This window comes from Suncus etruscus, chromosome 8 (assembly GCF_024139225.1).
Source record: "Suncus etruscus isolate mSunEtr1 chromosome 8, mSunEtr1.pri.cur, whole genome shotgun sequence".
NCBI classification, from domain to species: Eukaryota; Metazoa; Chordata; class Mammalia; order Eulipotyphla; family Soricidae; genus Suncus; species Suncus etruscus.
In genome coordinates this window covers 67,127,876-67,144,383 of record NC_064855.1, presented here as the reverse complement: position 1 = coordinate 67,144,383, position 16,508 = coordinate 67,127,876, and positions in this window count along the sequence as shown.

The window sequence follows — 16,508 nt, the reverse complement described above, 5'->3', positions numbered from 1 at the left end:
TGGGACCCAGGAAATGTGCAGATAGGATGGTGCAGAGGATGGGTAGATTTTCTCAGTTTTATGTAAAATGCTAGACAGACAAAAACAAAATTCTACCACTGAGTGCTCCTTCCTTCTCACCAGATTTTTGCTCTTGCAGTCATCCTATATAGAATTTCTGAAGGGGTTGCCATCCTTGAGCTCACTTCCCAAGAAAACAATAACACTGACCTAACTCCTGTTAGTTAGTAGGTGGACTAGCAAATGAAGTCTGTAAAATTCCTTGAAAAAAATGAGCCATAGACGTGCCTGTCTGGAAAAAAAAACACCATTTTCCCCCGTGGCGAGGCTGCAGCTTTGGTCACTCTTTTGGCTGGTGTTCTGCCATACTTGAACAAAAAAAAAAACTCTGGAGTCAAAGGGCAGTTTATTTAAAACACACACCCAGGACCACAATCAAAAGACTTCCTAGCTTAATCCTCTTAATTGCCAATTGCTTTGAATCATTTCCTTTTATTCCAAGATAGATTTTACCCCCAGAATTTCTGCTTCTAGGTACAGTGGGTGTGTTTATGAGTGCAGGAGAGGCGCCAAGCCTTCTGATCTCATATCTGATCTTAATATTTTCAGGTTGCTCTAGTGCTTGGGGTTCCGGTGTTTTTTCAAGTGAGCCTCAAATAGACAGCTTCAATGCGTCCTCTTCCTCTTTCCACACCTACTCCATGTGTGGTTTAGATTTTGATATGCAATGACCTCCCAGAAGCCCCTGCTTGTACACAGTTCTTCTCAGATGAAGCTGGGGAAAGCAGATTGGCAGAATTACATAAATATAAAATTACATAGAAATGCTGTGTGCTTTAAACTCTACTGTGTATCTCAAGGGCTTCCCCGGGCCCCATGCCTGGGCAAGCCAGCGAGGTGGTTCCCTTGGCGGAGCTTGAAGGTACCCTAGGCTTTCCCCCATCCACTCGGCTCCTTAGGGAGGGTCTGGGTGGGGCTCTGAACTTCCGGCCTCCCAGCATCTTGAAGCAGTCACTGGTAATCTCTTACCAGTCTATAGTTTCAAAACCACGTGGGGGGGCATGAGATACATTAATAGTACTTACTATCATTGAATTATGTTTTTATGTATGCAGATGTCCATTTTGTACTCTACCCTTTCGCACACCCCTACAAAAGATCATTTTTCTCTTTAATTCTCTTACCCCCTATCATCATTACTCCACATTTACCCTTTTTAACTTAAGTACTGTAGAGTCCTAAGTCACAGACCAAAGTGGTGCCCTGGAGTTAACACCCACCCAAGTTTTCCAAAAGGCAAAAAAAGAGACATGTATGTCTTTTCAACATTTTATGTGTGTTTTCTTTGACGGCTATAACTTTTGCTGAATATTTTCTTATACAGTGACGATTACCCCCCCCCCCTTTTTTATCTTTTCTTTTCTTTGTGAACTGTTCAATAGGGAATTTGGTGAAAGAGTCCCTCAGTTTAATGCTTATGTTTGAACCAAGTCATGGGTATTGTTGAACGTGTTCTTACGCCCCCATATACTCTGATAACGCCACGTGGCTTTATTTCTTGTTTGCATAGGCACACTAAGACGGGAAAATACTATACATACAAATAATTTCTTATCTAATAGAGATGGGAACACACAAACCTTGTAGTGCAATGGGACCTTACACCCTGAACATTGACATAAAGACCTGGCACAGGCCTCAGAAGAATGGGCATTCTCCATTCACCCCTGATCTAGGGAAGACATCTACGAAACATCCAAGGTTGTCTATAACATCACCTGGAGGCAATCCTCTACCAGGGAAGACCCTACCGCTGCTCTGACGTCGACCTACTCAAAAGAAACTTCCCTTAACACTGAGAAGACTTAACAACAATAATGACCTGCTTACTGGACAGGGCTTTCTATATTGCCCCTTAATTGTGAGGTGAAACTAGAGGATACTCCACACCAGCCTGACTTCAATGTAGGATGTGCAGATTCCAGGATCTTTAATACAGAAACCTGATGCCAACAATAGAGACTGCATGAAAAATAAAACTGTATTGGCACTACAGACAATGACTTGGATTGAACAAACTAGTTTGCTTGGAGCCTAGATTTGGTCTTATGCCAGGAAACTTCAGGGGTAGGGTCTCCTTGTAGTTAGACCAAGGCTTTTCCTTTCCATGTCTCCCATATTTTGGTGGGTCTATGCAAACAATATTTGCCACTCTAACACCATTTTTACTGTGCTCTTTTGACTAACCCTTAAAAAATACCTCTTAAACTTTTGATGTTAACTTAAACTAATATGCATGTGCATGAAAATATAAAAAAATACTATGCCTTCAATGTTTAAGGAGTCACATGAATATCATGGCTTTAGATTGCTTTGTGTACTGTTAAGAAATGTTATAATGTACTACAATCTGGGGACTTGCAGACAAAGGAATGTACATGAGTTCTACCTTATTTTTCTTAATGTTCTTTGACTGTAAGTTCAATATTTAGGTGTCAGCAAGGGGATTTCTTCTGAGAACTCTGTTTATGGGCGATTGTCCTTTCACTGTAACTTTGCCTTGTCCTTTTTGCATCATTGTTCTCATAATTAAAAATAAAAATTTAATTAAAAAACTAAACTCTGCTGTGGTTTATGGAAAATGGTCCTCTACATACTTCTGGGCTTCCTGTAGGTGGTATACTAACCCATACCTATCACTGCCAATAATCTTTTTACAAAGTCCTTTTAGTTTATCTTTTATGACAAGTTTCTAGAAGCTAGGCTGTCTAGTTTAATGTGCTGACATTTAGAAAGGCCAACAGTCCTGATCATCCACAAAGTAATTTTGGATGATGTGGTTAAAAGGAGTGGACAATTATTAAAATTGGACATGACAAACAATAAATGTCAACAATAATGAGAAATAAGTAAAACGTGTGTACTATTTAAATTGATAATTTAATTTAGATAAAAGGAAAATATCATTGTTTATTTTCCTTACCTATAAGTTATTATTTATAAATCACATTTATATTATTCATATTTACATTATTATTTATAAATAATAATTTAGAGTTGTAAACTTTAGATACATATGTAACACCTTAAAGTATAAACCTGCTTTGTTTACCTAGCACATGTTGGCATAGACTCCAAATGAATGAAATAAAACACTGGATATTTTTTGTAATTAGTGTTTGATTCCTCCAAAGACTTTGTTTTCCACTGTTCTCTCATTCAATATCCTCCTAATATGAATCATCAGATGTGAATACCATAATGATCACAGTCTATTCCTAAATATGTACCAAATAACATTTTCCATACACAGTTGAATTGTCCATCATACATCCTCTTTCACAAAATTATTTTAATACTATTAAATACACATATTTAATACTAAATATGTGTCTTATATCTAATAAATTTGGTGGGCATGAATAGGGCCACACCTGGGGGGTGCTCAGGACTCTGTGCTCAGGGGCCACTCCTAGTAGTGTTTAGGGGACAATATGTGGTGCCAGAGTTAAAATCCAGGTCAGCCTCATGTAAGAAAGCACCTTAGCTCCTGTACTATTGCTCTTACCTGTCTAATGAATATTTTAAAAGTCATTTTAATCATATTTAAAATTTAAATATTTAAATATTTAATAACTCCCTACTTTTATAAAGCTAGACTCTTTAAGTAAAGCCAAAATCGGCTAGGAACATTGCCTCTCTATCCATTTCTCCTTTGACTGGTTTCTATTGTGACTCAGACAATGGAAAGAATGAATTATGTTTAACGAGACAGAGAGGTTAATTGACTACTTAGTGAACAGCTTCATAACCTGGATCTCATTACCATAGCATTCAATCTAGTCAGTAAACTTTATAAATAAACAGAAAGAAGGAGGGAATATAAATTTATACTCCTCTCCAAGATAATTTAGAATTTAGCAATATTATACTTTTATGCAAATAAATTCTGTTTTAGTGATTACTCTTCTAGGGATTTCTCTAACAAATATATGATTCATATTTGCCAATACATATTCACTGATTTATAATAGCAAAAAGACCCTGTAAACAATATAAGTATCAGTCAATAGGAGATAATTTAAATTATTACAGTATCTTCACATGATGAAATGCCACATAGGTATTTTTAAAAAATAACTAGATTTAAGGCCAGTGCGGTGGCACAAGCAGTAGGGCGTCTGCCTTACACTCTGCCTTACTAACCTAGGATGAACCATGGATCAATCCCCCGGCATCCCATATAATCCCCCAACCCAGTAGTGATTTCTGAGCTCCTTGCCAGAAGTAACACCAGCTGTAGTCCAAAAACCAAAAACAAAACAAAAAATAAAGAATAACTACATTTTGATTATAATATATGACTTTATCTCCATGATATATTACGAAGTGAAAAATAAAAGCAAAATATGACACATATCATATTGATGCAGAGGTACTATTTGATATTTTATCTTTTTTGGGAGGGCCAAACCCAGCAGTGCTCAGGGGTTACTTCTGGCTCTGCACTCAGAAATTGGTCCTGGCAGACTCAGGGGATCATATGGGATGCCGGGATTCAAACCAGGGTCTGTCCTGTGTTGGCCGTGTGAAAGGCTAACACCTTACCGCTGTGCTATCACTCCAGTCTCCTTATTTGATATTTTTTAAAAGCAGATTAAAAGGATTTTGTAAAGAACTAATTTAAATATACTATCCATAAATATAATTACATACTTATATAAAGTTTTATGATATATACATGTTGGATATGCACAAAATTGTCTTAAATGTATGGTCAGGAATGGGGTCTCCTCTCCATTCCTTTAATATGATAATGCTTAAATTTTTTCAGATTTTTAAAAATTAAAAAGAAAGAAATGATCTAGAAATATCATCCATTCTGAGTCTTCTACTAAATGGCCACTTGTGATTTGGGTTTACAATATTCAGTAATAAGTGTTTAAGTATCTTAAGAAGACACCAAATTACCTGAGGGCAAGAACTATGGCTCATCCATGTTGAACTTCAGGCAAGTTAATTAACTTTTGTAATTCTTTTCTCGATGATCTATGCAGATAATGATAGTAGTGATATATGACATTTATTTTTTTTGACATTTATAACATGATAATCTAAACTGTGCATAGTGCTTTTAACATAAATTAATTCATCTCATCTAAAGACCATAGTTGGTAAGCTTTATTACTATATTACAATTTTATAAATGGAAAAAGAACTATATCACCAAATAATGTGGTGGGAAGATGGCAACAGGATTTGCCTGTTACCAGAATCCTTATATTTCTAGTAAGAAGTGAGAAGTATAAGAAGTAAAAAAAATTTTTTTGATGAAATATTTAGAAATGATTGGCCTTACTGAAATTCTTAGAAACATGATTATACTAATGTAATTTCTTCCCTGTCAGGAAAAACTTCGTCCATTGAAACCATGTGCCCAATGGAAGAGAATTGGTCTTGAAATCAATGTTGAGAGTCAAGCAGCCACACTATCATTAAGATACAAAGTCACAACTTGAGCTTGAATGGACTGCCATGGGTGCCATCAGAGAAATTCTGCAATGAGGTTTGTTTCCTTCCCTATTAGGATATGATAGTTTTGGAAACTATGCCTGCCCAGTGGAGCCCGACTGTGAAAAATTGTGAGTGCTGCCTGTGTGTGTCTGTCTGCTATCCTGTTGCGTGAAACTCTTGGGAATGGGCCGAAAAGAGGCTCCAGCAGAGCACTTAGCTCCGCTTTGCTACGTGGTCATGCACTCTTTCTAAGAAAAGAACACCATCACAACAAGAAGAAAAAATCGCACTAAGAACTGTGCTGGATCACTGAAGCCCAGCATTTCTCTACGGACTGTCTTTTCTGCTGCATGCTCGGGCCTAAGATTTGATCCTGTGTGAGGCTTCATCCACGGAGGACTTTCCTCCCTTGGAGGCAAGTCGACGCATCCAGAAAGGGCAGAGCCAGAGGAGTGTGCTGTCTGCATCATTTAGCCAATGAATACCACCACAACACGTAAAAAAACCCCACAATACAAGTGTGACAATGGGAAACAACTCAGGCCAGCAGCAGACATAGAGAATGAAGATGACAATTCTGAGGACCAGATAATGACCAACCAACTAATCAACCTCTCAGATAAGGACTAATTTAGACTAGCAATATGGAAGATGCTCAACGAACTCAAAGAAACCATGGATCGAGTTGAACAGAATACTAATAAGAACCAAGAAAATATGAAGACAGAAATCAAAAAACTCCAAACTGAAATAACATGTCAACTAACAGGCCTGAAAAAGTCAGTAAACAAAGTGAATGACAAAATGGATAAGCTCTGGGACAGGGTATCAGAAGCTGAGAATAGACTTGGTGCTGTGGAAGATGAGATAAATAATAATTCCATACAGCAGGAGAGATTGGAAAAAAAAACTTAAAGCAAATGAACAAACAATGGAAAAATTAGTCAAAGAATGGGAACAGATGAAAATAGAAGTCTATGATAAGCTCAACAGAAACAACTTCAGAATCATTGGAGTCCCAGAGACCCAGGAAGAAAATTTCCAGGAAGAATCAATGGTCAAGAACATCAGTAAAGAGAAACTTCCAGAGCTAAAGAATATATGTGATCAAATCCTGCATGCTCGAAGAGTACCAACCAAAAGAGACCCCAGAAAAACTACCCCAAGAAACATCCTAGTCACAATGACAAATCCCACAGATAGAGACAGAATTCTGAAAACAGCAAGATCAAAAGGGGAAATTACATTCAAGCGAGCATCCTTGAGATTTACAGCAGACCTGTAACCAGAAACATTCAAAGCCAGAAAGCAGTGGTCGGATATTGTGACAAGACTGAATGAAATGAATGCTTCACCTAGAATACTGTACCCAGCAAAACTCACTTTCTGGTTTGATGGAAGAATACATGGTTTCACAGACAAAAAACATCTCAGAAACTTTACAGACTCAAAACCAGTCTTAAGAGAAAAACTGAAAGACCTAAAGTAAGACAAGACTAACCAAAAGGCACACCAAATTTCGATATAAAGATGGCATTAAATCCCAGGACAATTCTTTCTCTCAACGTCAATGGACTAAATGCACCAGTTAAGAGACACAGAGTGGCTAAATGGATAAAAAAAAAAAAACTCAATCCAACCTTCTGCTGCCTACAAGAGACACACCTGAATAGTCAGAACGAGCATAGACTCAAAATAAAAGGCTGGAGAAAAATTATCCAAGCAAACAACACCCATAAAAAAGCTGGAGTGGCCATACTAATATCAGATAATGCAAACTTTATACTCAGGAAGGTTGTAAGGGACAAAGATGGACATTTTATATTAATCAAGGGGTGTGTAGAGCAGGAAGAAATAACTCTCCTAAACATATATGCACCGAATGAGGGGCCAGCAAAATATTTAATACAACTGTTGACAAATCAGAAAAATAATATCAATAACAACACAATAATTGTGGGGGACCTAAACATGGCTTTGTCAACACTGGATAGGTCAACCAGACTGAAACCCAACAAGAATATGCTAGACCTGAGGAGAGAAATGGAAGAAAGAGGCCTAGTGGATATATATAGGAAACTCCATCCCCAGAAACCTGGATACACATTCTTCTCCAATGTACATGGGACATTCTCCAGGATAGACTACATGCTGGCACATAAAACATACCTTCATAATATCAAGAGGATAGAAATATTGCAGACTACCTTCGCTGACCAACAGGCTCTGAAATTATTTGTGAATTCCAAAGCTACTCAGAAGAAAAACTTTAATACCTGGAAGTTAAACAGCCTCATACTCAATAACCAGTGGGCCCGAGATAAAATCAAGGAGGAAATCAAAAGGTTCCTGGAAACAAATGACAATAAAGACACAAACTATCAGAATTTATGGGACACAGCAAAAGCAGTACTGAGAGGAAAATTTATAGCTTTGCAAGCACACATCAGGAAGGAAGAAGGAGCTTACCTGAGTAGCTTAATGACACAGCTAATAGAACTAGAAAGTGCTCAACAAAAGGACCCCAAAATAGGGAGACAGAAGGAAATAACAAAGCTGAGAGCAGAAATCAACGAAGTGGAAACCCAAAAGACAATCTGAAAGATCAACGAAAGCAGAAGTTGGTTCTTTGAAAAAATAAAGAAGATTGATAGACCACTGGCAAACCTAACAAAGAAAGAGAGAGAGAGAAACTTGATAACTCATATTAGGAATGAAAAAGGAGAGATCACTACTGATATGACAGAGATTCAAATGGTAATCAGAAACTACTTTGAGAAACTCTACACCACTAAAAATGAGAACCTGGAAAAAATGGATAAATTTTTGGACTCTTATAATCTTCCACGGTTGAAGGAAGAGGATGTAGCATATCTAAACACCCCCATCATCATTGATGAAATTAAAACGGTAATCAAATGTCTGCCCAAAAACAAAAGCCCAGGCCCAGGTGGATTCACTAATGAATTCTTTCAAACTTTCCAAGAGGGACTACTACCAATCCTGGCAAGACTCTTTCATGAAATTGAACAAATGAAACACTTCCAAATAGCTTTCATGAAGCCAACATCACCTTGATACCTAAACCAGACAGAGATGCTACAAATAAAGAAAATTACAGACCAATATCGCTGATGGATGCAGATGCAAAGATCCTCAACAAAATCCTGGCAAATAGACATTCAATGCCTCATTAAGAAGATCATCCACTACGATCAAGTAGGTTTCATCCCAGGAATGCAAGGATGGTATAACATCCGTAAATCTATCAACATAATACAAAACATCAACAACAAGAAAAATAAAAACCACATGATCATATCAATAGATGCAGAGAAAACATTTGATAAGGTCCAACACCCATTCTTGATCAAAACTCTCAGCAAGATGGGAATGGAAGGATCCTTTCTCAATATAGTTAAGGCCATCTACCATAAGCCAGTGGCAAATATTATCCTCAATGGAGAAAAACTAAAAGCCTTCCCTCTAAATTCTGGCACAAGACAAGGCTGTCCTCTCTCACCACTCCTATTCAACATAGCACTGGAAGTACTTGCTATAGCGATTAGACAAGAAAAAGATATCAAGGGATACAGATAGGAAAGAAAGAAGTCAAGCTCTCACTGTTTGCAGATGACATGATACTCTACTTAGAAAACCCTAAAGACTCTACCAAAAAGCTTCTAGAAACAATAGACTCATATAGCAAGATGGCAGGCTACAAAATTAACACACAAAAATTAATGGACTTTCTATACACCAATAGTAATAAGGATGAAATGGACATTAAGAAAACAACCCCATTCACAATAGTGCCACACAAACTCAAATATCTTGGAATCAACTTGACTAAAAATGTGAAATACCTATACAAAGAAAACTATAAAACTCTGCTCCAAGAAATAAGAAAGGACACACGGAAATGGAAACACATACCCTGCTCATGGATTGGCAGGATTAACATCATCAAAATGGCAATACTCCCCAAGGCATTATACAGATTTAATGCTATCCCTCTATAAATACCCATGACATTCTTCAAAGAAGTAGATCAGGCACTTTTGAAATTTGTTTGGAACAATAAACACCCTAGAGTAGCTAAAGCAATCATTGGGGAAAAGAATATGGGAGGAATTACTTTCCCCAACTTTAAACTTTACTACAAAGCAATAGTTATCAAAACAGCATGGCATTGGAATAAGGACAGGCCCTCAGATCAGTGGAATAGGCTTGAATACTCAGAAAATGTTCCCCAGACATACAATCACCTAATTTTTGATAAAGGAGCAGGAAGTCCTAAATACAGCAGGGAAAGCCTCTTCAACAAGTGGTGTTAGCACAACTGGCTAGCCACTTGCAAAAAATTGAACTTAGACCCCCAGCTAACATCATGTACGAAGGTAAAATCTAAATGGATTAAAGACCTCGATATCAGACCCAAAACCATAAGATATGTAGAACAACACATAGGCAAAACTCTCCAGGACATTGAGACTACAGGCATCTTCAAGGAGGAAACTTCACTCTCCAAGCAAGTGAAAGCAGAGATTAACAGATGGGAATATGTTAAGCTGAGAAGCTTCTGCACTTCAAAGGAAATAGTGCCCAGGATACAAGAACCACCCACTGAGTGGGAGAAACTATTCACCCAATACCCATCAGATAAGGGGCTAATCTCCAAAATATACAAGGCACTGGCAGAACTTTACAAGAATAAAACATCTAATCCCATCAAAAAATGGGGAGAAGAAATGAACAGACACTTTGACAAAGAAGAAATACAAATGGCCAAAAGACACATGAAAAAATGTTCCACATCACTAATCATCAGGGAGATGCAAATCAAAACAACTATGAAGTACCACCTCCCACCACAGAGAATGGCACACATCACAAAGAATGAGAATAAACAGTGTTGGCGGGGATGTGGGGAGAAAGGAACTCTTATCCACTGCTGGTGAGAATGCCATCTAGTTCAACCTTTATGGAAAGCGATATGGAGATTCCTCCAAAAACTGGAAATCAAGCTCCCATACGATCCAGCTATACCACTCCTAGGAATATACCCTAGGAACACAAAAATACAATACAAAATCCCCTTCCTTACACCTGTATTCATTGCAGCACTATTTACCATAGCAAGACTCTGGAAGCAACCAAGATGCCCTTCAACAGACGAATGGCTAAAGAAACTGTGGTGCATATACACAATGGAATATTATGCAGCTGTCAGGAGAGATGAAGTCATGAAATTTTCCTATACATGGATGTACACAAAATCTATTATGCTGAGTGAAATAAGTCAGAGAGAGAGAGAAAAACGCAGAATGGTCTCACTCATCTATGGGTTTTAAGAAAAATGAAAGACATTCTTGCAATAATTTTCAGACACAAAAGAGAAAAGAGCTGGAAGTTCCAGCTCACCTCAGGAAGCTCACCACAAAGAGTGATGAATTTAGTTAGAGAAATAACTACATTTTAAACTGTCCTAATAATGAGAATGTATGAGGAAAATGGAAAGCCTGTCTAGAATACAGGCGGGGGTTGGGTGGGGACGAGGGAGATTTGGGACATTGGTGATGGGAATGTTGCACTGGTGATGGTTGGTGTTCTTTACATGACTGAAACCCAAACACAATCATGTATGTAATCAAGGTGTTTAAATAATATATATATATATTAAAAAAAGGATATGATAGTTTTTTGTTTTTGTTTTTGTTTTTGTGGTTTTTGGGTCACACCCGGCAGCGCTCAGGGGTTACTCCTGGCTCCAGGCTCAGAAATTACTCCTGGCAGGCACGGGGGACCATATGGGGCGCCTGGATTCAAACCGATGACCTCCTGCATGAAGGGCAAACGCCTTACCTCCATGCTATCTCTCCGGCCCCAGGATATGATAGTTTAACTACTATCAGTGACACATGCAATAGTGTGATTACTGAGGGATGGTGAGTATTTGCATATTGCATTTTAAAGCTTAGTCTATTCACCTGTAGGGCCAATGAATTCAATTATCTTAATTTATGCAGTTAAAGTGAGAGTTGTACTGCCATTTCTAGACCAAAGTTCAAGCCTTAGAAGTCTGAAATGTATACTTCCTCTTTGCTCTGCAGTTTTGGGTGTGTATCTGTGTATTTGTAAGTGAATGTTTTTCTTTTGTGTGCACTGATAAATTTCTCCAAGTTCAGCCTGGTCTAGGGAGATCCTTGCCATCCTCTTACTCAAATTTACATAGTATTGTATTGATATTGGTTTCTTTGTTTTGTTTGTTTTTGCTTTTAGAAAACAGAAAAACAAGAGGTCTCAATTATACTTTCAACTCTGCTGCTAAAATTCAGAATTTGTGGTTCTGAGTCGTTTGTTCATTTGGAAAATTAGGGCAATTGCCCAATATTTACTTTTTTGACTCCTCCATACAACTAACATTCCTTTAAGACAGGGACTCATATCAAGCACTGTATTCTCAGTGTCTAAAATTGTGGCTGGCATATAATAGACACTCAATAAACAAATAAATAATATATAATATATAAATATACAATATATAAATAAATTACTAACCAACTATTGCTCCGCATTTCCTTCCAGTTACTGCATAGCATGTTCTAAAATTATAATGTTCTGTGTTTATTTGATCCCACCCCACACAGGCAGCAGATAAGACTAACTATCCCTTAACTTCATATTTTTCTCTAACCAATGTTGAGGCACTTTCATGAGCATGAGGTAGTCATATTCACCAGAAGATATTTTATGTACAAAAAGCAGAAAAAGAGACCTGCCAATTTTTTCTCTAGTATTATGGAAGATGCTTTGATTGGAAAAGAAAACTAAAAGCATCCATTTGAAGTATTATCAATCTGTTGATTTTATTTATGCAGTGTGGGCCTGTCAATCACCCACATCACTAACTAAGCACCACCCATCCACAGAAGCTGTCATCCAATCTCAATACTGAGTTATTCTTGTTGAGATCCATTGTAGACTGACCTCTATCAACAATGTCTAAAACCCTCCAAAGACAGGACAATCATTCCTGATCTACAGGGGGAAATGACCAAGGAAAATAACATAGTTTTTTATTTACACATATTAGAGTTGTTGGCTGTAAACTATAGAGTTTGAAAGAATCAAACTCTAAGCAAGAAAGGAAGAATTTACAGTAGGAATTTCAGGCACCACAAAATTAAGGGATGCCACCACTGGCTCCCACCACCACCTCCCACACCGTATTGTTAAAAATGGTTAAACTCTTAGCAACCCCCCAACCAGGGAAGAGTTTCTTGTCCACTTGTGTTTGTATTTCCTGTTCAAGATTCAAAATTCAAAACAGATGCTAGGAATTAGGTACATGCCCAGTTCTAGAACCCAAGGTTGGGAAAATCAAATGTCTCTCCTCATTGTGCTCCCATGGTAGAAGAGAAGGTTCTTAGACTCATACCATGAGGAAGGTTCCAAATAAAAAGGAGGGTTGTATGTGATCTGCCACACACACACACACACACACACACACACACACACACACACACAAATGGTCCACTACTGTGTCCACTGCATCATAGTGTGATATCCTTATGTTTTGATAAAAATTGGTCTTCAAAGAAAACCCTAACCTCTCCAGTCTCCCAAATTCAGCACCCTAAGTGAGGCAGACTCGTGAATAATGCACATAGGTTTGTCAGAAATTCTTGCACTAAAGGTTGAAAAATTTATTGTACTGAATTAAATTTTTATCAGCTAGCAGTGTCCTGCAGCTTTGTCTAAGGCAGTTTTAGCAGCTGTGGTGAAGTGTTGCATGCTACTTGGATGTCAAAAATTTCTTGTAGTCAGCACAGGTGAATCAATAGAAACACTCAACTCGATTAAGTGCTACTACCTCAAAGAAGCAAGATGACTACAGAACTTGCTCCTTTTTAAAGTAGGGTTTCCTCAGAAATGCACTAGGGACTGAGCATAATTTTCCTCCTGAAGATCTTTTGGGCTGAGGCAGTTCTACTATTACATTAAGGGAAGTTAGAGGTGGAGTAGAAAAGGCTGTTGATCCCACTTAAGGGAAAACTTTTCTTAATAAATATTCAAAGCAATAAATAGGAGGAGTAGGCCCGCTCACAGGGTCAGAGATGGATAAGAGGAATAAATAGAATTCACACCAAGAAATGAGCACTTCCCCAAAATGCTATACAAAAGTCATGGAAAGGGGCCGGAAAGATAGCATGGAGGTAAGGTGTTTGCCTTTCATGCAGAAGGTCATTGACTCAAATCCCGGCATCCCATATGGTCCCCTGTGTTTGCCAGGATCGATTTCTGAGTGTGGAGCCAGGAGTAACCCCTGAGCACTGCCGGATGTGACCCCCCCAAAAAAAAAAAAGTCATGAAAAACTGTGTCATTTCACTCGGTCTAGTATACTTCCATAAAAAGACTACCCAGGCATATGTGATAACACACACACACACACACACACACACACACACACACACGAAACAAACCTGGAAATCGTTATCGACCAATATTTAATTGTACAATCACATTATGAAATATTTTGGTTATTAAAGAATATAATATATAAGTAGATACAAGAATATAGATAACTAAGGTAGAAAAAGAAAATAGCAAAATAATTGAAAGAGTAAGCTTTATTTTTTAAAAAAAGAAATAGACCAGAGTGATAGTTATCAGGAAGGGTTTGCCTTGCACATGACCTATCCAAGTTCGAATCTTCAGCACCCCAAATGGTATCCTGAGCATATCATGAATAATTCCTGTGCACAGTCAGGGATCACACCTGAACATCACTAAGTGTGACCCAAAAATCAAACAAAAAGAAAGAGAAAAAGAGACTGAATGAGAAAATGATGTTACAAAGTAAGAATGTGTTTTGTCTATGTGTAAAAACATTCTGGCACCACATGCTCTCTGGAGCAATGAGCTCGGAGTAAACCCTGAGTGTCACAGGGTATAATCCCCTAAAACAAACAACAACAAGGTCTAGAGAGAAAAGCAGCTCTGTAGACTTTTCTTAATGTCCCTCAGAGTCATCTCAGTTTTCAGGTAAACATCTGTTTCGCACCCCAGCCCAGACATCTGGTCAAGATCAAAGAAGGCCTTCAGGGAGAGGCCAGTTTGAAACATCACACCACAGCTGGCTCAGCAAGTGTCACAGAAGCAGCTAAAGGTCACAATTCCCTCCCTACCCCCAAAAGTCAGTATTACATAGAGCATGTAACAATACTTAGGTCTACGTGGGTTAGACAGAGTTTTCAATCGCTCTGCCACGGTGCACTAGTGTGTCGTGAGATATTGTCTGGTGTGCTGTGGGAAAAATTCCAATTTCATCCATAACATGCGGCTTTGGCTCACAAATAGATCGATCATTAGATTATTTCATAATAAAGTAGTTATAAAATAATTTCGTGTGTTTGATTCCTATTCAAGAGAACTACTTTTTATATAGTCAATATAGGCACAGAGTTAAATTTTTTTTAACATTTTCTAATGGTGATGTGCCTTGTGATTTTTTTTTTTTTCATGAAAAAAGTGTGCCTTTGCACAAAATGGTTGAAAACACTGGGTTAGACAGTCTCAGAGCAGCAGTTGTGTTGCCGGAAATGGTTAACATACTGAGGATAGCTAGTTTAGAAACTTCACAGATACCTGCAATAAATAAATAAATAAATAAATAAATAAATAAATAAATAAATAAATAAATAAATAAATAAATAAATAAGACTGAACTGATGACCTGAGGTAGATTCTGGGTTAAGGTCTCAACGAACAAATACAATAAAAAGAGGCTGAGTTCTGTCAGAGTGGAGTTCTTCCTGCAATTCTAGAAAAGTTTTATTCATATAAAGCCCAGCAGAAACCTAGCCTCAAATGTCTGCCAGGGAAATGCTAGAAGCCAGGAAGCATAGCTGGTTAAGGCCTTTCATTATATTTCCCAAGGTCCCAAGTCCTTTTGACTCCTTCTGCCCTTCTCAAAAATCCACCACACTCAGTGACTATTCCTAGCTCTGTGCTCAGAGCCACTTCTGGTGGTGCTCAGGAGATTGCCATTATGAAATAGAGGTTTGCAGGGTGCAAGGCAAGCACCTTCACCTTTGGGCTATTTCGAGCTGAGCTTCTCAGAGCCCATAGCAACCTGGCCAAAGGTGAAGGGCCTGTCTTTCATCCCTGTCTTAGGTCTAGGCCATCTGAAGCACCCTAAATTCTGCAGAGACTTCTGGTTTTCTCCATCTAAGGCGGGGAACGCCAATTCAGATCTTGGAGTGAGTATGGTCCTAGAAGTCCAAGAACCAAGGTGCTGGGAGGAAATCCAGACAGCATCAGAAAATAGGACGCCAAAATGAGTTCAAACTACCTCCTTCACAAGTTCTACCCGAGCTACAAGCTCAAGACAGCCTCATGTTTAACTCCATGTGTCTCTCATGGGATGCATCCTCGCCTCCCTTTAACCTTCATCCTTAGGTGCAACAGGGACCTTTCCTGACAAACCTGTCAATTGGATTCCTGCCAATGGGGACTTCCCCAGATCCCCCCCAAAAGTGGACTCCAGACACGCTCTGGCCCAGGCTGGTCTGTATTTGCCTTTTGATGACCCCGCTTCCCCATAACCCCATCACTATCCACTTTGGGGTGCGGCGCCCCAGCAGTCTCTCGGAGCCTCTTGAGTGGATGCTTGCCCCCCACCAATTCGCGCGCGCGCCCCCCGCAAGGGTGGCAAGGGCCGCGGAGCCGAGCTAGCTGCTGGGGCGCGCTGCGGCGGCGGGGCCACGGGTACCCGGAGTCGGAGGGGCCGCGCGGGGTAGGGAACTGGGGGGACCGGAAGGATGGCGAGGAAGTAGGAGCGGGTTTCCTGAGATGCCAGATTACTTCCGTCTGGGCTCTGGCCTCTCTCTGGAGCCGACTCCTTGGGGGCTGGGAAGCGGGGTACGCGGGGTGCAGGCCCGGCTATCTGCAGCGCCCAGGGCGCGCGGGGGCTCACGCGGCAGCGGGG